At 38.2% G+C, this 20,993-nt stretch overlaps 1 protein-coding gene and 1 pseudogene across 1 annotated transcript in view; both read right to left on the minus strand.

Moving 5' to 3' along the window:
• Window positions 1–20,993, minus strand: part of KCNH8 (potassium voltage-gated channel subfamily H member 8) — a 353,104-nt gene that overhangs the window by 95,180 nt on the left and 236,931 nt on the right. The window lies entirely within an intron of this gene.
• Window positions 3,660–3,995, minus strand: LOC141578571 (large ribosomal subunit protein eL33 pseudogene; annotated as a pseudogene).

The following is a 20,993-nucleotide window of genomic DNA, read 5'->3' on the forward strand; positions in this document are numbered from 1 at the left end:
GAATCCCATTCTGTGAGTCTCACAAACTAAGAGGAGACTTACACTTTTGAAGTGGTATAACCTACTTTTAAGGCAAAAGTCTGAAGCAAAAAGAATTAATCATAAAACATAAATCATAATCATGAAATAGGGTCCTATAACGTTTCTCCACAAATGGTTGCTTTTGTAATTTTTTAAGCCCAATGCTTGTATAATAATCCATGATTTTGTGAATTTATCTTTTATTTGTTTTTAATTATTTGAATGATGACCCATGAACAAATCCTGACGGAATAAGGACGGAAGGTTTTTACATTCTGATGCATGTAACACTTCTGCTTTATTTCCACTGCTGAATAATTTTTTTTGGAGCAAGAAATGTTATATGCTATTAGTACCGCCAAGAAAAAAAATTGTCCCACTTGTGCTAAAGCTAGTCCAGAGTTTGCCAGTTCTCTAAAGTCCACTTAAATTTGAAGTTGGTATAACAGAAACTTGCTAAATATTGATAACTCAGATAGAGCATTTCATTAAGCAATGGCTAGCTGAAATAGTATGCACTATTGCAAACCACCAAAATAGGCCATCATCACATGTATCAGAAAACCAAAACCAAAACCAACCAAGCAAAAGCACCTTAGAGAGAATGAAAAATGTGAAACAAGCTGAAACCGCAGTTGAGCAGCTACTGTAAGGTTTTCTGAAGGATCCTAAGAAGAGGCAGAACAGGCCATCTGTTCCCAGCCAGCTGGGGCACTTCCAAATGCCTCTCAAATCTCAGCTAAAAATAGAGGGAATTCGAACAAAGACTGGGCTCATGGCTAAGTTAGCAGAACATTAACTATGAACTATTTGCACTTAGCCTTCTGACATAAAATGCTCATACAACTCACGGTGCTTTCTGATCTGTGCCTCAACGTGGACATGTTTCCCTGAGTAATTGCCTTGGTATTTCTCATAGATTAACGAGTTTGTGGGACATATATTCATGCCCGAGTTCAGAGTATCATTTAAGACTTGTCATTCCGTAAGAAAATTCTAACCCCAAACATTTCATCACATGTGCCCACATGAGGACAAAAACTTGTTTCAGGAAGATAATTTAGCATAAAAGTAATTGAATCCAGACAAATTATTTCATTTTATTGGTATGCTAGTTTATTTTCTCATTAAAAAAATTTTTTTTTGGCAGGGAGGTAATTCAGTTTATTTATTTATTATTTCGTTTTTAATGGAGGTACCAGGAATTGAACCCAGGGCTTTGTGCATGCTAAGCACACACTCTACCACTGAGCTATACCCTCCCCCTTTACTTTCTTATTATCTGCCCCCAATTTCCTTCTTGTCCTCTCTTTTGTCTCAAAAGTTCAGAGTTGGTGCAAACCTAGGGAAAAAAGATGAATCAACACATCCCATGTTCACAGACCATTTCTCAGTTGGTTTTCATAGTTGCCTGATAGAAAGATAAGGCTTTGGCATCTTCTAAAGAGGAATCTCGAGTTTCTCTGGTTTGCAGAACTTCAAATTAAAATTCTGATTACATTTCTTCCATATACATTAGAGGGAAATACAATTCCTAACATCTCAATTCTAAAAGTAACTCTAAATTAGACCACATAATATGCTGGAATGTTATATTTGAATACCCGATATGACCCAGCAATCCCATTCCTGGGCATATATCCAGAGAAAACTGTAATTCAAAAACACACGCACCCCAGCATTCACAGCAGCACTATACAACAGTCAAAATATGGAAACAACCTAAATGTCCACTGACAAATGAATGGATCAAGAAGATGTGATAGAGATACAGAATGGAATATTTGTCAGTCATGAAAAAGAATGAAATGATGCCATTTGCAGCAATGTGGATGAACCTGGAGATTATCATACTAAGTGAAGGAAGTCAGACAGAGAAAGACAAATATCTTATATCACTTATATGTGGAATCTTAAAAAATATAAATTTTATTTACAAACGAGAAATAGACTCATGGTTGTAGAAAACAAACTGTAGTAACTCCCGGAGGAGTGGGGGAAGGGTGAGGGATACATTAGGAGTTTGGGATTAATAGATATAGATCACTATATATAAAATAGATAAACAGCAAGGACCTATTGTATAACACAGGGAACTATATTCAATTTCTTACAATGAACCGTAATGGAAAAGGAGCTGAAAAAATATATATGTACGTACGTATACGTATAACTGAATCGCTTTGCTGTATACCTGAAACTAACATTGTAAATCAACTACACTTCAAAAAAAATAAGAATTAAAAAAAGAATCCTCTGGATTTTATTTACCTTCACGTATTGAAACTGTTCTAAAGACATCTTCTTCAAGTTTCCAGGAAATGCCTGAGACTCAAAAGGAAACTGCCACTTTGAGGTGTCAGCTTTTGTTTCCCTTTAAAAGAGCTGATTCTGAGTCATATGTCTAGTAACACATTTAAAAACATGTAACTAACTCTACGTGATGGCTTTCTGGGGTGTGAAACACAGTTAAGTCATGGGAGCTTGTGTGACCATTTCAAAAGTAAGTTATTAGCTAGCAGGTGGCCCAGTGATTGGACTTGAAGTAAACACAGCGCAGTGTGGGTTGTGTCAGAGAGATCCAAAGGGTGACGTGGACATTTTTAAAAATGAGAAGTAGACAGAATGCAGAGAGGCAACACATAGAGGAACGAGAAACACAGGAAGAACACAGAAAAGAAACATCACTATAGAGAAGGGTGTCAGACCAGATAGGGCAGTAAAGCTTGAAAGCCCCAAAGGCAAAGCAATGCAGCATCTCCAAGAACTTCGGAAAGCTTCTCTTGGAATTATACTGCCTGACCTTGTCGCGGCTTAGTTCTGCCACTTAATCAGTGCGCAACGTTGGGGAAGATACTTACCGTCTCCTGAGGAGCCTAGTTTCGCCCTTTGTAAAACGGAGACCACGGCAGTAACTCATCTCACAGGCTGTCGTGAGGTTAAGGAACGCCACTCACATCAAGTGCTTAGCAGAGGACAGCGTGACACACAGCAAGCGTAGACCAAAAGCTACTCTGATTGTTGCCGCTGTTGTTGGAAAGGATGAAGGCTTTCTGTTTTATTGAAAATGATGGGAGACTTTGAAAATCTTTCATTACTGAAAACCTGTATAAAGTATGAATCCAGAATCCTATTTCCACAGGTAGAAAATAAGAGCACAGTGGTAGAAGTAAAGTACACAATCACACCATTCTTGGAAATCAAGGACCTTGCGTCATTCATTATTACAAATGCCACTTTCCATTACGAGATTCTGAAGACATGAAATGGATAGGATACAGGCTTGTATTTCAGAATATTTCCTGGTGTCCGTCTGATTTCCTGTTACCTGACTGGTTCTGGTTAAAACAGCAGTAACTTGCAATATTCTTATTTGTGCGCTTGTGTGGAGAACACACATGTATCACCCAATGTGCTGAATACATAGTCTTTAACTTAATCCTATGTGGTAAAATTTACTTTCTTACAACCAAGCCAAGTATTTCGATATGAAATGTTGATATTAAAATATTGGTACTTAGAAAGATTAAAGTACAACAGGACCAAGGCTTTGAATCTGTTTGTCTGAGTTCAAAGTATTTCTACTTTATTTCTTAAAAAACAAAGCCACACTTTTATTTATTCACCTTTCAATACGTTTAAATCCTCAAGGGGTACAGCATCACCTGGATTCTGTGTCCAATGGCCTCAGCAGGAAGGTTGCTTCGGAATTTGGCACAAACCATGCCACTGTTTCCAGGAGTGCGGGTTACCTTCCTCCAGATTACCCGGGTTTTGTTCGGTTTTCCACCAGGAGTTATTGTGTTAGTCTTTGCTTTGTACACGTAAGCACATCTCTTGCCTAGGCAGAATTCAGTTTCATCTTGAGCATAAACATCTTCAGTTTTGAGAAGAGCTGTGTGTTCCCTCTGGTTCTGGACACTCTGCTTATTGTCAGCAAAACTGGCCTTGGACCACGGCCTCCCAGACACATTGTTTTAGAAGTCCTGCTCCCAGCAGAACTCCAGTCTCCAGGAAGGCTGCAAGAGCACAAGTCTTCACGCCTTCTAATGCACCATGCTCCCTCCTGATCCTTCTTGTCAGTCAAGGTCTTGGCATTTGCGCACTCCTGACGGGCTTCATCTCTTCCATAGAAATGGCTGCCCCAGGGGGGTTTTCTCCGTCACTGCTCTTCCCTTCCACCTGCAAGTGGAAATTTTCCACACTGTCCTCTTCGGCTTCGAGTCACCATCATTGAGGACATCTGGTCTGGAGACTTGGCGCTGTTTTCATTTTGAGCGTGGAAACTTTTGTGACATTCTTCACAAACCTCCATTCCCCAGGAGCCCTTGCTAATATTCCCAAGGGCTGCTGGCGAGAACTGATGAGTTAATGGTCTGTGTACCCAGAAGCCTGGGTAATACAAGAGCTTTTTGGAACCACAGACTGAACTCTCAGTGACTTCCCAACGCTCCTTTTTCCAGGAATAGAACTCTTTGGTTACCCTCTTGTGAACTTTGCAAGAGACTTTATATAGGTCAGACCTACACTGTGGAGAATTTAAAGACCACACAGTTTTTGTTTTTCTTACAAGAACCCACTTTCTTATGTAACTTCTTGGACTTTATGGAAAATACTGGCTAAACTAAGCATCCTGAAGCATGCTGTAACCACTCCATTCACTGGCACCTGACTTTGACTTTTACCTACAGATGCCAACTCTGTTTACAAATCTATTATTTGACAACCATAATGCTTTTTTAAAACGGTTTTGAAACAACAGAAACCAGGGCAAAAGGCAGTTTAGTCTCCAGCTAGGCACGCACAAGCTGATTTAATGCACATTATAACCAAAGTACAGAATGCAGTTTGTTTATACATTTGCCTAAGTCTTGCCCTAACAATTTGGGAAAAAAGTGTGTTTATGTTTTCTTTGGATGGTATCCTCTGAAAACCCTTCAGTTTAGTTTCTGGGAAATATGTTTCAAATTCCACAGGGTAGGCTTTTGTGAGTGCCACACAGGGAGAAAAAGTTGTCCAACTTTGGAACATATACAGCAGAGATGTAAGAGGCACAGCAATGGCTGGAATGAACGGGGAAGCCCCGGAGCACCAGAACATCTTGGGGAAATGTGGCTGGAAGCAGCATCCGCTGAACTCGGCAGGGCAGAGGGAGCTGCAACGGGGCCTTTCAGGAGGAAACTAAGCACTCGGGGCCCTGGTGGACCCAGGCCTTGGTGGAGGCTGGGATTTGGCTCCAGTTCCAACAAGAGCTGAGGATCTAAGGAACCCATGATAAATCCTGTAGTCACAGCCCCGGCTCTAAGTCTGGTGCTGAGCCCAATCTGCCTCCCCTGGTTCTCCACCCTTCAGCCCTGTTTCTACTCTCTTCTCCAACAAGAATGAGAATTTTTGCTGTAATATGCAAAAAGTGTTGAGAAATACAGTGGTCCATGCCCCAGTTCCAACCCCACCCACTCTACGAAGCCACCATTTTTAAGGTCACATGACACCACTTGCTGAGCATGGTTTCCATTTCCTGAACATCCTGCAGACTGTCAACGTCTATCTTTGATGTTTTGTCTCAGAATTAAACAGTTATTTTATTTTATTTTATTTTTGGTCAGCAACTGCCCCCTCATGACAACACTTCCTGACTCCTGATTGGCCTGTTCTCCCGCCCAGTTCCCAGCCAGGTGTACACTCAGACCAATTCCCTCCCCCTGTTCCTGAAATGAAGCTTCTCTTGAACTAGGAGACTAAATTATTACCTTCACTGCTTCTACCTGTCCTATCGTCTCTAAATAGCCTCTTTAATAATTAATAGCCTAATTAATTCACTCACTTAGCAATTATTTAGTGACCATTTATAATGCTTGAGATGCTGTGTGAGACATAAAGATACAGGAGGTAGGTCTTCATGACCTCACTACTCTGTTGGGGAAGCTCTCATACAAGTATAAGGATGACCAAACTAAGGCTCCTTGGGAGAGCAATCAGAAAGGTTTTGGGTTTGTGGGATGGCTTGGACCACAGCCCCGTCACTAAGTAATAATCTGACTTCAGGTAAGCTAGTTATCTAAGTTCCAGCTTCTTCAACTAAAAAATGGAAACAAAAAAAATGCCTCTTTTGCTGTGAGGATTGAAGAAGATAATTTTGCAAAACACCTGGCACGGTGCCTGGAATATGACTGATTGCTGAAAACACTGGTTCCTTCTCACTTCTTCTGTAGTCTATCACTTTTTCACAAGTAATTATATTATTCAAAAATAAGTTAGCTTTCTAAATTGGAAGATGAATGGTCAATTAATTTTCATCGTATATCATGTATATAACTAAACATGGTCATGTGCCAGTGGAGAAACTGTACAGAGTAAAATTTGTCATTGATCAAAAAATGATGGAAGAATAAAATCTTGAAAAAAATGAGTTCTCAATTTAAAACTTAAATATGGAAAATTGGACTTGATAGAAATATTGTCAAAAGGGAAAACTCATCCTATCTGATGTGGAATTCTATAAAAGCAACTGATGAATTAAATCTTTGGTGCAAAGTTCATGTAGAAAAGAACTCGATAAAATAATTTCCAATGCAACAAAAAAAGGGAATGGAATAAAACTGTGTAGGCTTTTGATTCTAGCAAGTACCTTCTAGATGAGAAGTCCAAAACGTTACTACCATTCTAACAAGATGGAATGTCCTTAATCACACGATGGAAATGTCCTTGGGGGTCAAAAGAGTGAGGACAGAACATCAGCAGGATTAAAAGAGGACCTTCAAAATGGCAGGATCAAAACATCTCGTATTCATCAAAAACAATTCAGTATTTGGTCAAATAAAGATTTTTAAATTGCCTGATTGGTATCTTCGAACGTATCTGTTGACTCATAGAAAACAGACTTTGGCTAAAATAATTCCATTGAGCTCGTCACCCAAAGATGGAATCCTTCCCTTCTAAAGAATAATAAAAAAAGTGTTTGATTCACTGATTTAAAATAATGTCAAGTTCTATTTTTAAACTTAGCAGTGGCAATAAACTGCTGTTGTCTCTCTCCCTTCTCTGTCTCCCTCTGGATCTTTCACACACACTCACTATGGCCGCGGTGTCCGTAAAGAATAACCACCATCACGTGCCTTGTTGATACCATTCACCAAGCACGTTCTCGACAGAGAAATCACAGAGAGTCACATACCCTCAACTGTCAACAACAACAAAAAATACTTTTAAGAATATCTAACTCTTCAGAATCCCATTATACCAAAGTATCTTTTTTTTTTGGATTTTTGCAGATACACGTGCATTGCTGTGAATAAACATGTTTGAATGGAACATGTAAAACACTGCATGGGAGACCGGAATTGCGTATGCTCACTTAATGACAGGCTCATAATGAAAATCAGGTGCTAACTGAATCTAAAATTGTTTTGTTGGTGACTCCCAAGTGGGTCAGAAAGAGTCACCATATCCCCAAATATACCATTTCGGCCACAGGATAGCTTTGCAACCTGTAAACCTAAACCACGATAATTTAAAAAATTAATGGAATTAGCTAGCACTAAAGCATGATTTTATGGGCAGATGATAAAATTAGAAATACCGCCCTCCTTCTGTGCCTCACATTTAAAAAAGCCAACCCTGACAAAAATTCCATTTTAGGCTAGAAAGATTACTAAAAATAAGCCTCTAATCTCTGACCATCAGCAGTAGGTTTTCCGGTAAAGACTGCAGGCCATCTGGGCACTGACTTTAATACTGTAAATAAAGTTATAATTAAAATATAATTTCTTGGGAACAAGATTAGATGCTATCATCATGATTTTAATAAAATACCACAAGTGTCAATAATAACAGTGATGATAACTAAAACCACAACTGTGGCAGTGGCAGTGGGAGCCAAGAATACATACCAAACAATTAGCAATTGCTTTGTATCATTTAATTCTCGTGACACCTGATGACATGGCTAATCCTGTCTCTTTTATGGATAAGGAGACAGTGCCTTAGACAGGCAAGTAACACACATGAAACTGATGCAGAGAGTAAGCAGAGGAGCCAGGCTTTGAAGTGAATCGTGAACTCACACTTAAATTAAAACTGCCACGCCACATCTTACCCTACGAGGCCAACATAGGTTCACAGTGGCTGTCCAGCCAAAAGTTGATTTTCAGTATCTTCAGAAGAGAAAAACGGATGTAGATTTTGAAAGCTACGTAGAGTCAGATGTGCATTAGCTTTTATTTCCATCTTCAATATTTCAACTGACTGAATTTTCTGGGGTCTAACTTCTGTCCATTTGATTTCAGTGCAGAGGACACTGGCACGAACAAATACGCTAGGATACAGACCCAGCGTTTTTGAAAAGAGGGCCTTCGTAAATCATTTCCATCTTGAATGGAGTCCTGGGACTTGAGTTTCTGAGAAGTTAAATTTGGGTTTCATCTTTGTCTTTCCTGACTAATCTCAATGGAAAAAATCCGAAAATCAAGACTCTTATGTCCAAATAAAAGGACATGTTAGCAACGGGGTTTGGGCAGTGGCCTCCGTGAGGTCACAGACAATGAAACATTTACATTATCTCTTCTGTCTGTGGCTAGTTGGGGGAACTCTAAATACAAAGCAAATGCCCACACATGAGCACATAACAAGAAAGGAGAGAAAAGAGGAATGGAAATTTTGATGCCAGATGTCTAATTCATTCAGATAAAATGTTTAGTTATCTTTTATTTCTTATCATATATCTTTGAGTTATGTTCATGTTGGCTAAAATCTCAAATGGGGAAAGTATTCCAGTGGACATTCTTTATAAATTCAATCCCCTTTATAAAAATGTTCACACAATTAGGATAACAAATAGAGGAAAACTTTTCATTAGCACAAGTCTATAGATTGTGAGACCAATTTCCAAAAAAACAGCACGTGTGCTCCTTTCCACAGGAATATGCAGCTGGACTAAACCTTCTGGCAAATATCACAAAGAGAAATATTTTCTGTGTCTGTCCCTCTTGAGTTTATAATAAAATTCCTAAAACTGTATCAGTCAGGTCACCTTCTCTGGCCTCTGCTGTCTTGGGGATTGAATCTGCACATCTCAGCCAGGACTCCAACCCATTATTTTGGTCACATCCTGCTCTTCACTTGCTCTGTCTAGGATGGCAAAATGGTGACCTACGGGGCTTGATCAGGCCCACAGAATATTATTTGGTTCTTACACTGTGCTTTTCAAGTTCTGAATTATTTGCCAATACTTAAATATCAGAGATTTACCCCCAAATCCCAACTCCCAACTTCTCTGGAAAAATCAGATGTGGTCACACCTGGTCTATGTTGGTGCTGGAGTTAGGTCATCGTCAACTCCCTCTGAGAAGGCTTGCCTTTGCCACTCCACCCACGGATGCTCTGCCCTCTCCTCGCTGGGGCTTCTGATTTTGCAACTCCAGCTGGTCTAGAATTTTCTACACTGGACAAATTCATCTCATCCACTCACTGTTCCTCAAATACACTGTGAGATCTCCTGCTTCCATGCACGTGTTCACACTGTGCCCTCCCCCAAATGTTTTCTGATGAATCCTCTCCAAAATAGTACTCACCTTTCGAAGCCCAGCTCAAATGCCATCTTCACAGAGGTTCAGTTTGGATCACTTCTGCTTCTTTCTAAACTATTAAGGAGGTTTTTGCCTGTATAGACTGCCAAACCAGTATTAAAAAAATAATTTTGTGTATTTTTATGTCCACCTCTTGAATCTCTAACAACAAAGTACACTTCTAAGAAGGCAGCCTCAAAGAGTCCCTGTAATGCTCACAGCTCACAACACTGTCATTCTTACGGACTCAACAAATACTTATTTTATAGTTAAAGCACTGAAAACTTTGTACAGTTTAAAAGAAACAATCTCAATGACTCAGTTTTTTTCTGTTCTGCTTTTCTCTATATCTATAGTCTCTTAGGAAGATAATCTGCAGTACATTAAACTGTCACTTATTCTGAAAGAATTACTATGGTTAATACAGTAGCTAGAAAGAGTAGCTGTATATGAGGCACATTTGATGATGTCTTCTCAAGACAGCAGCCTAACTTATTTTCCTGGTAACTGAACAATTCTCTCGGTAGAACTGGACATTTGAGGTCTTAAGTTTAAATGATTTTCCCCCATAAAGGCATCCCAAGTGGGAATAAGGTCTTAAGTAATTAACCCTTATTCAACTGGCATTTCATGAGTTAGGTTACAACCAGTCTTATATTTCAAATATAACGTACAATAAAAGCACACTGGAATTTAGGTTATGTTATTTGGGCCGGAAATTAATACTGTGGTTCTGGCAAGATTATGAACTTAGCTTGTGCAAGCCTTTCCAATATAAATACCTGGAAATAGACATATTCTTCCAAAAGAGGAAGTGAAATCTCCATAAGCAAAAATGAGGAGTAGCAATTACATTAACTGACACTGTGGTGGTGACACTGACGGGGAGACAGGGATGGGCAGCTAATGGTAGTAATAATGTCTATGGGCTTGGGTTTTACGGCCATTCGCCCAGAGAAGAGAGAACACTGAAATCCTACAAACGCTAGAACTGACACCTCGTATATGACTGGCATACTCTAAGTGTGATGTATGCAGGGAGATGGGTAGAAATAATTTACCCAACAGCATACGAGGATAATGAGGAAATCCAGAGTTTGCAAAAAGCAGTCTTGAGAGAATTACAAAAATTCCGAATTGTGCCTTGCATGTTGATGTCTGAATGTACACTATCCATGAGGCACAGAAGCCTTAAAGCCAAGACATTAAAAAAAATTTTTGATCCTAGGGCAAGGAAAATCCTGTTGTCTTTGACAAAAGCAAACAAGCAAGCAAACAACAACCAAAATTCTGGACATTCTCATACCTCAATCTGAGCAGGATTTCTACAAGGAAGAAGCACTACTGAAGATTAGCTCACAATAAAAATGAGCACAAATACGAAATACGTGAGGAAATAGTTCACCTTTTGCAAGAATTAGATGAACAGAAAATTAATACACCATGAACCTGAATTAATAAAACAACAATGGAGACATATGATAAGATAGTATTTAAATTCAATTCAGAAGCTTGACCTGGTAGACAAAAAATAAGGAACTGGAGCTAGAAAATGAAACCAAACACAATGGAAAATGAACAGAGATCTGAAAAAGCACCAAATAAAAATTTTATATATATTTGGTCAGAAAATAGTTAATAAGGATCTGCAATATATGTGTAATTAAATTCAGAAACTTGACCTAATGGACATATATAAAACTTTGAACTAAAAATTATATGCAAAAATACTGTATGCACATTCTACCCTGACTCATAAAGAATATATCCAATTGAGTCTCAACAAACACTGAAGAATCAGTATCACAGAGACCAAACTCTGTGACAACCAACGAATGTGATTAGAAATCAGTATCAGTGTTAACTTCGAAAGTTCTATATACTTTGAAAACTAATTTTTAAAGACCTCAATAGATTTAGGAAAGAAGAGAAATTGCAAATTAATGAGTTGAGAGTCTAATTTACCAAAGAGGAAACCAGAGTGGCCAATCCCCTGCCCCCCAAAAACCCCCCAAAAACGAAGTTCTACCTTACTTACTCAGGGAAATGGAAATTTAAACAAGAATTAGACATTACTTTATACCCTCCACTCCCCAGTACCCTCCAAGGTTTTCACAAATTTAAAAACATTGGTAACAATCTCAGGAAAGAACACATATAACATGACTGACCAAATAATTAATGAATACAATTGCTTCCGAGGAAAAGTTGACAACATGTGTTAACTTTGCAGATGCACAGGCCCTTTGACCAAGCAAGCACACTTCTACATCTCCTACCCAAGGAAATTTTCGCACATGTGTATTTGAGTGCTCATTGCCCACCACTGGTAATGGTGACAGGTGCAAAGCAACTCAGTAGGGGATGGATAAGTCAACCAACAGGATGAGTAAACTGGCTTACTGTGCAACAGAATTCTATTAAACAGTTAAAAATTGGGAGTTCAGGATCTGCATATACTACTATATATAAAATAGATATAACAACAGTGTCTTACTGTAGAGCACAGGAAACTACATTCAATACCTTGTAATAGCCTATAATGAAAAAGAATATGAAAATGAATATATAGATATATATGTGTGTGTGTATAGTTGAATCACTTTGCTATACATCAGAAACTAAGGCAACATTATAAATAAACTATACTTCAATAAATAAATAAATAAATAAATAAATAAACAAATAAAACCATACAAGATTTATACCTACGAAGGATTAATCTTAAGGAAAAAAAAAAACCTCAATGAGATTGTAAACAGATACAAAGAAGAGAGAAAACCCAGTTCCTATGTATATTATCTGTGTATCCAGGGCAAGTCATTTAATCTCTGTGTGTCAGTTTTCTCATCTGTAAATAGAGATGTTAATAGTATTGGGCTCCTAAAATTATGGCAAGATTAAATGACTGAGTCCCTGCAAAGTGCCTAGAACAATGCCTGGCACCGAGAAAGCCCCATATAAGTCTGATTACTATTATTACTACTACTACTCTTACTATTACCATTACCACTGCTGCTACTCACATTTGTGATGATTTATATGGAAGATGATGAGACAAAATGACACCATATACTGCTTTACTAATACACTGTATCATAAAAACAGCATCTAAGGGAATCTTACACACTTTCGAGCAGTAAGGAGGAAAGCAGGAGGGAACAAGGGGGAAGTGAAGGGCAATGGGGCTCTGGCTTTATCTACAGTATTGTATTGATTTTGAAAATAGAAATAAAGCAAACATGTTAAGGCAAAATGTTAAAAGATACAATTTTTAGGTGTCTATTATATTCATTCTAAACTTTTTTTGTGTTAAAATATTTTGTAAGTAAAAAAATAAATTTCCAGGAAATTTCAAACTTTTCAAGCTTTAGTTTTTGTTTTGTTTTGTTTTTTTGCAAAATGGGGTTGAAAATACCTGCCTCATGGGATTGCAATAAAGAGCAGATGGGAAATGCACACAAATGTATTAAGCACTGCACCACGCATGTAGGTGGTGCTTAACGGATGTAAACTAAATATTCATTTAATACAAATCAATTGTTTTCAAAAAATGTAAAGGAAAAGACAAATGTGTAACTTACTTTTCTACTCATTAAATTTATTTCTAGTTCACGTGCATGTATATTTTCCTTTTTCATCCAAAATAGGAATCATATGATATATAGAAATCCATATCCTGAGTTCTTCACTTGAAATAACCTGAGCTTTTCCCCATGTCATTGAACAGTCATTAAAATCATGATGTTTAATGGCCTATTACTTCTTAACATTTGTATTTTCTTGGTATTTCCTCTTTTCCTGTCTTTTTCTATATGTTCTGTGTTGGTGTGATTTATAAGGTGTGTGTGCTATTTTAAGTTCCATTTGGTGATGACACAATTTTTCAAAACTCATGGAACTTAGTTTTCTACTGATCAGTCACTACCAACAATTTACTCCACCATTTTAGTATCTCCTATCCCCGCCGTCATCTCTAAAATGGGAAAATTTGTACACTTTAAAGGTTCTCTTATTTTTGGATGGCACAGAAAAACTACTGGGTTTGATGTAACCACCATTCTGCTGCAGAGCAACACCTAAGCAGTAGAAGGAAAACTGTTACATTTTCTTGGAGACCTTGGCTGTTAGAACCAGAGTGCTGAGGATAAGTACAGGATGAAGGGCTTCCAATTGTGTGAGCCTTTGAAAAAATTCAAGTTGCTGTTGATTATACTTAAAAATCCAATCCTTCAGCTCGTACAACTTGATAAGAAAACAAATTACCCAATCCAAAAATGGGCAGAAGACCTAAACAAGCATTTCTCTAATGAAGACATACAAATGACCAATAGGCACATGAAAAAATTCTCAATATTGCTAATTATCAGAGAAATGCAAATCAAAACTACAATGAGGTATCACCTCACACCAGTCAGAATGGCCATCATTCAAAAGTCCACAAATCACAAATGCTGGAGAGGCTGTGGAGAAAAGGGAACCCTCTAAACTGCTGGTGGGAATGTAGTTTGGTGGAGCCATTATGGAAAACAGTATGGAGATTCCTCAGAAGACTAGGAATAGACTTACCATATGACCCAGGAATCCTGCTCCTGGGCATATATCCAGAGGGAACCTTCATTCAAAAAGACACCAGCACCCCAATGTTCATAGCAGCACTATTTACAATAGCCAAGACATGGAAACAGCCTAAATGTCCACTGACAGATGACTGGATAAAGAAGATGTGGTATATTTATACAATGGAATACTATTCAGCCACAAAAACCAACAACATAATGCCATTTGCAGCAACATGGATGTTCCTGGAGAATGTCATTCTAAGTGAAGTAAGCCAGAAAGAAAAATACCATATGATATCACTCATACGTGGAATCTAAAAAAAAAAAAAAACAAATGAACTTATATATAAAACAGAAATAGGCTCATAGACATAGAAAACAAACTTATGGTTACCAGGGGGAGAAGAGGGTGTGAAGGGATAAACTGGGAGTTCGAGATTTGCAGATATTAACATATATAAAAGAGAGAAACAACAGGTTTCTTCTGCATAGCACAGGGAACTATATACTTGTAGTAACTTACAGTGAAAAGAATATGAAAATGAATATATGCACGTTCATGTATGACTAAAGCACTGTACTGTACACCAGAAATTGACACATCATTGTAAACTGACTATAATTCAGTTATATATATATATATATATACACACACACACACACACACACACACAAAATCCAACCCTATTCACTTGCTTTTTAGTGGAAATTCTTCTAGTTTCTTACAATAATAGTTCTACAGTTGGCCCTATTTTTCAATGATGTCTAAGATGTGACATTATGTCTTTCTCCTGACCTTCAGAGGAATGTTAGTGAGAAGACAGGAGAAGCTGCATTGAGGGTTGCTCTCCAGAAGAACTCTTATCTGGACCCAGTATTTTTAAAGTTAGCGAGGAAAGGAAACAGATAAAAGTAAAGAAGATACTACTCAAAGAAAAATACTGGCACAGGATTCTGTTCCAATGAAATCATACATTATTTTCCATTATTTAAAACAAAATTATCTTTACTCCTTAGCACTGAAACTTAAAATATATTATGTTTGGACTTGGAGAAAGAAATATATAGACTAAAAAATAATTTTAAAAAGATATACATCAGGTCAACCCTACTCCCTCTCTGGAACAAGAGCCAGAAGTCACCACACACACACACACACACACACACACACACAAAACCAGTTCACCTATTTTTGGAAGAAGAAATATGTATTTGTATCTTCAGAAATACCTGAAAGTGGAATAACTCTTAAAGCCTCTTGTTTCCCTCTCTTCACATAAAAACGAGGAGCTGAGGCTCTGAAGATTCTGGAGATCATTTGCTGTGACACCTCATTGCACAGAAGAGAAACATGAGGCCTGGAACCAGTGCTGGAATCTTGATATCATGACTCCCAGCCCACTGTCCTTCCCAGTACATCACGAGGTCTCATCAAACAGAAGCAAAATTAAGCAAAACTAGAGGTTTAGAATATAAACCCTGCAGAATTTAAATTATTAAGTATTACACATTTTATGTTTATATGATGGAATCCGTTTTCCATTAATTTTGTTCCAGTTATTACTGAAAATAATAAATTAGAAAAAAATCTAGTTACTTTAAAATATTTATAGATATTTCAAACAAGTATATTAAATTTTTCATTAGTTTTAATTACTTTTTTGAGTTTTTTAGGAATACGATCATATAACGTATGCATACTAATAAATTTCTCCCTGATTTCTCTAATATCTGTATTCTTTTTTGCCTACTGGTTTGAGAAGATTATTTTATTAAGTATTTGCTGTAACTTCACTAGATTTCACTGAAGAGATATAAATCACTAACGTATAATACTTACATATAAACTTAAGAACTATGTGCAACCTACGTGAAGAAAACTACACAATTCCACTTAATTCTATAAAAAGCTAAATAAAACAGAGATGAAATATCAAAATCTTGGATACCAAAAAAAAAATCTCAATGATATAAAAATTCCCCAAATTAATTCCTGAAATAACTCCAATTAAAATGCCATTTGGATTTTCAGGGGGGAGAATTTTTTTCTAATATTAATCTGAATTTGTAAATGAGCTAGAATGGCCCCATTCTATTTGATGTACCCAAATTTAAACACTATGATAATTAAAATTCTGCAATGTTGGCATAAAATTAGATTGCCCGTAGAATAAAAATGAAACCTAGTAATAGTCATAAGTATGCATAATAATTTAGTACGATTAAAATGCCTTATTTAGTTAGTGGGAATAAATGGATTATTCAGTAAATGATACATGATACTTGGGAACTAGTTAAGATATTTATTATATAAGTAAAGTAAGTAAGTAAGTGAGAGCCAAGCTTCAATCAGCTATATCAAACTCCCCCTCTACCTCCTAGAAGCAAATTTCTTTCTCTTTTCTTTGGATACTCATGTTCGCTTTTGGGCCATCCTAAAAATAGTGTTTCTTGTGTGAGATACGTCTTCAACTCCGAACTCATTTGAGAACAGTGGCATCTGGCATTCCCTGAGCCAGAACGACAAGACTGTCCCCAGTCTCACCCCACAGCTTCGAACAGCGCAATAGGGTAGAAAGGAAGAGGTCAGAGGTAGGCAGGATGTCCAGTCTGCGAACTGCTTTCATACACATTCTCTTACTTAAGCTCACAAACGACTCTGCAAAGTAGGTATTTTTGTATGGTCTGCATTTTGTACATGAGGATAATCTCTCACCCGATTCTTGTAGATTTACTGTGAGACTGGAACCGAGCAGAATCCTGCAGTGCCCCTCTGCCCCCAGGTACCAAACTGAGCAGTTAATAATTAAGACAACAGGGTCACAGACTCAGTGTATGATGCACATTCCTGAGTTGTTTCACAGACACTGTAAGTGTCACCAGAGAGGAGAAAAAAAAAAAAAAAACAACTCCATTCATTGCCTGGAGTGTTTGGTCTGAAGTGTGCACACACTCTGAAGCTCTGGAGCAGAGACAGAGTATATTTCAGCTTCAGTGTTTTCTAGCCTAAGAGCGTCCTCTTACCAAGAGACTCTGGCAACTTGAAATCATATTAACTCCCAATATGCGACATGAAACCCAGAAGTTCCTTTTCTAAGGACTGAGAACACTGCAATTAAAAACTAATTGTGCACTGCTGGCTCTCTAAATGCCCAAACAATTTTAAACACACAAGGTCAGACTGCAGAGATAATTCAACCTCATAACTGGACATTCATGTGTACTTTGTTCCCCCAATTTTTATAAGCAAACTTTATTGTTATGACTCAGAAATGAAGTATGAGACGAATCTGAGTGTTAAGAATAAACCATTTGCTTTTTATGGTAAAAGAGTAAAATCTTGCTCCTTAAAACATGGAAATGCTTCTGTTTTCTAGAAGCTTTTTATCAAAGTGGGGCACTGTCAACCCTTTTAAAACTGATGGTACTGGACTGTAGTTTCTTAGAACCGACAGTGGTGTGAAGACGTCGGTGACACAGATGTCTCTGATGATGGTGCTACTGAAGCCACTGTGTTGTACCGTTTCAGCACTGAGGTCAGTTCCTTCCCCAAGGACCTCCTTGGCTCATTAGGAATGAATTATATTCAAACAAATTTGCAGGTCGGATGGGGACTGGAAAAGAATAGTAAAGTGAAAAGAGGAGGAAGAACTCAATTGTTGCTGAATTTGTTACCCGAAAACTGGGTTCACCTCCTGGTGGGTGTCGAGCCAGCAGACACAACCAAGCTGAAGAGCGGTGGAAGGAAGGATTTATCATTTGCAACAAGTAAGCAGAACACCAGGGAGTTTTCCCAAAGCAGTGTCTGCTCGAACAGTAGAACTGGGGAAGTTTTAAGCTAAGGGTATATGCATATTCACGAAGGCGCTTGAGCAGAGAAGAACTCAGCATAGACTCGAGGCCAAGGTTGCCAGAGTCCGAGCTTTAATTGACTGAAATCAGGAGGGTCAACACCATCCTTCCATCCTCCACCTGGCTGGGGGCCTTAGTGCCTGCAGAGCTCAGACTGTGTCCGATTGTGACGCACACCCCTTCAGGAGGAACTCGGACTCCTCTACTGCTGGACTGTTGTTTCCTGACTGCTCTTCCTTTGTTCCTGCACTCTCTTACTTGCCTTACGACCACTGATCTCTGAGACCTGTTCAAGCAGCAAGCACTGTGGCCAAGCTTAGCTCACATGACGGCTTCTCTTATGTCAAGAGAGCCATGCCTGGTTCTCTTTCTCTGGGGACCCCCTAACCTATCTCCTTACAGTTTAGGACTTTACAACCAGGAGTATTAAGTTCACCAAAAACCCTCAAGACTGTTTAAAACCTTGCTACTCAAAGCGTGACGTGGGGTCCAGCAGCCCTGATTTCATGAGGGAGTTGATTAAAAATGCTGGGTCTCGGGCTCCACCTCAGATTTACCAAAGTAGAATCTGCTTTTTTTTTTTTTTTAAATTGAAGTATAGTCAATTTACAACGCAGTGTTAATTTCTGGTGTACAGACAGTGATTCATTTATACATATATATTCCTTTTCATATTTTTTTAAAATTATATGCTATTACAAGATATTGAATATAGTTCCCTGTGCTAAACAACAGGATCTTGTTGTTTATTAAAATCTGTTTTTTAATGCAATCCTCGCATGATGCTGGTGCATATTAAAATTCAAGACACTGTTTCAAAACAAAATTAAGTCCAGGAGTCCCTCCCTGGGGTCCTTTTGAATGATTAGAAACCTCATTTTAAGTCTTTTCTCCCCTTTCTTTATTCCATTTGGTCCCAAGAATGAGAATCCACAGGTCAGGGTTACCTAAAAATGTTTTTATAATCCTTTTCACAGAACCTGAAAACGCAGACTGCTAGTCCATTCTACCTTCTTGAGCAAAATTTAATACAATTATTGAAATAATCAGCTCATGATATCATAAGCCTGGTCATTTTTTTCCCATTACATGAGGCTTGTACATGCTAAGCGGTTAATAACTAGAGAGCCCTTCAAATCAATCAGCTTTTATGATGTTTTATCTGAGAATCAGGATATTTAGGATTAAAATTGTCAATGAAAACTTGAAAATCATATCTGACTTAATCCTTTTTTTCCCATTCTAAATTCTTGGGCTTTTTTTCCCCTCCCCAGTGATACAGATACACATTTAGGCATCTATAATGGAGAAGCGTACTCCAGCCAAAGGATTAAAAGATAAAAAGAGCTTCCCTCTATTACAATATACTCTCATCTCTAACCTTTGAAGCAGATCATTTAAAGTTCAGCATGTCATCGCCTTAGAGATAGAGGTAGCTTCGAGGAGGAATGCAGGTAGCATTTGAGCTACAAAAGGCAGTGACCGATCAAAGCGCCGCCTAGCTGAGGAAGTGCAGCTGGGTGAGTGCCCCGGTGAGGCTGGCACAGGAGCGCACACCGTGTTACAGAGAGCAAGATGCATGGAGAATCACCGCCGCCTGCCTTCCAGCTGATGCCACCTGACATACGCCGTCTGAGAGGGGTCTGATGATTACAGAAACGTTTTAACAAACTTTAAAAAATAAATTTTACTATTTGTTTTTAAATGTCGGGGTAAAGTTGTTATGGTAGAAGACGTCTGTCTTTTTGAGGGGGCTATCTAAAATCTTACGTGATGGGGGTACTCTCCATTGTGTACAGAAATGGAGAGACACAGGGCCCCACTTCTCACCTTGGAAATGGAAGGTAAGTGGGGTAAGTACCGGGGGGGGGGTCCTCCCCCTGGCCCAGCAGTCAGTGTCTGAGCATAGGATGTAAGCTTGGCCAATCGGATTCTTTCAGGGACTGTGAATCAGAGACGAACAGAAGGTTAGGACTTGCTCATGACATCGACAAAGGCAGAAATGTGTCCAGTCCATCTCTGCAAAATGTCAGCCACTGGGCTTCTTGCACTGGGGTGTCTGGAGCTGCCTTGGCCCACACTCTTCTCCCACATTCTCGCTCTCCATCGTTCTAATCCTGAGTTTGCATGTCCTGCTAATGCGCTCCTTTTCTGATTTTGCTTTCAATCAAAAATGGTGAGCAAAAACAGAAAAGGACATTAAGAATTGTGGGGGGATGGTACAGCTCAGTGGCAGTGCATGCTTTGCATGCACAAGGTCCTGGGTTCAATCCCCAGTACCTCCATCAGCCAAAAATAATAATAAAATAAGTAAATAAACCTAATTACCTCTCCTCCACAACAACAAAAAATGAAGCACTGTGACCGATACAGAAATATCACCTCTTCACTAGACTTGAACAGTATTGCTACCTCAGTTCTATGCAGCTCACTGACATAAGTGTAAGCAGGTGGCTGCAGTTTGAAAATGGCCTCGATTAGTGATAAGACTGGAGGTGGTGGTGGTGGTAGTTACCAGCTGCAACAATATAACTAGAGTTAGGTACATCAACTTGAGTACCTCTAGTCGTAAAAAACACTGTGAGAGTCACTACTATCACACCCATTTTACAGATGAGGAAACAGAGATTGTTGTAGAAAACGTCACACACTGAAGTCACCATGGCCCGGTTAAGATTCAAATCCAAATCTTTCTACCTTAAATCAGAATGATTATATTCTATTCATGATCCAAATGGAGCTCTTTAAGGACTAATTCAGTGTCATTAATTGAACTTTATAAATGTCATAAACTGAACTTTATAAGGTATTTATTATATATTTATATAATGTATATTATATTAACTAAATATAATTATTAGTTATTAATTATATTATATTATACAATAACTTATGCTTATACTTATAATATATAATTATAAGTTAACTATTATATTAAAATAATATATCCCTACATTAATTGGGATCTAAGAAAACATGCAAAGTCTTCTCAAGC

This window comes from Camelus bactrianus, chromosome 1 (assembly GCF_048773025.1).
Source record: "Camelus bactrianus isolate YW-2024 breed Bactrian camel chromosome 1, ASM4877302v1, whole genome shotgun sequence".
NCBI classification, from domain to species: domain Eukaryota; kingdom Metazoa; phylum Chordata; class Mammalia; order Artiodactyla; family Camelidae; genus Camelus; species Camelus bactrianus.